Raw genomic sequence first — 948 nt, 5'->3', positions numbered from 1 at the left:
ATAATAATAATAATAATAATAATAAATAGCCTTTGTATAACGCATTTTCCCGCTCAACAGCAAGCTCTATGCGCTTCACACGAAATCATTATCTCAGCAGACAACAGAACACTCAGAAACATTCTCAGCTTCCCGGGAAGTATACAGTGCAAGCAGCTGATTAAACGCATGAACACTAACAAACTGACAAGATCTTCCGCTGTCTATCGCTGGGAGCAACAAAACAGAACAAAACAGAACAAGAAAACAAAACTAGAAAATAGATATTATGATTATGTACCTCTAACAATAAAAAAAATACATGGTCGATTTTAAGAAGGACAAGCGGGCTAACCAAGGTTACGGGGGCTTCCAGAAATCTTGACCAATACTAAAAGTGGGCATTGCCCTACCTATAGGAGAAGTTTGGTTTCATTGGTGAGTATATTTGTTTGGTTATAGAGAAAAATCTCCTTGTCTTTTTATGAAACTGAACAAGGGGCAAAAACTTTACCTTCGATCTTCTCAAAACAACATTTTTCGGGATAGGCCCCTTGTGCTTAAAAGCGACCATAATATTGTAGATACATTTGTTCCATGGCACAGAGGAACCAGGCTCTCGTCACTTTTGGGGCATTTAGGGAGTTATTGGTATCATTTTAAAACTTGTTCTTTTATATCCCTTTAGCTAAAAACTAAAGAGGTAAAAAAAAAAAAGATATTCATCCATCTTGAATAGGAGTCGAGACATTGTGATTGAATGAGGTGGGGGTCCCTGGTGTTAGAAGTTAACCAGCGAGGAAATGGCCGCCACAGTTTTGTGACTTCCAACGTTTGAGTGTCCTCAGAAACTGAAAATTGTCTTCTATTTTTGTGCCTTTGATCGACGATTTTCAGTAAAAATTCACATTCTAATGTGTTTTTAAATGGACATAAAAGGTTTTCAATAAATACACAAAAAAACAAATT

Source organism: Aplysia californica, unplaced genomic scaffold (genome assembly GCF_000002075.1).
Source record: "Aplysia californica isolate F4 #8 unplaced genomic scaffold, AplCal3.0 scaffold00326, whole genome shotgun sequence".
Taxonomy (NCBI): Eukaryota; Metazoa; Mollusca; class Gastropoda; order Aplysiida; family Aplysiidae; genus Aplysia; species Aplysia californica.
The sequence above is the reverse complement of the archived record's forward strand: the minus strand, read 5'-3'. Positions refer to the sequence as shown.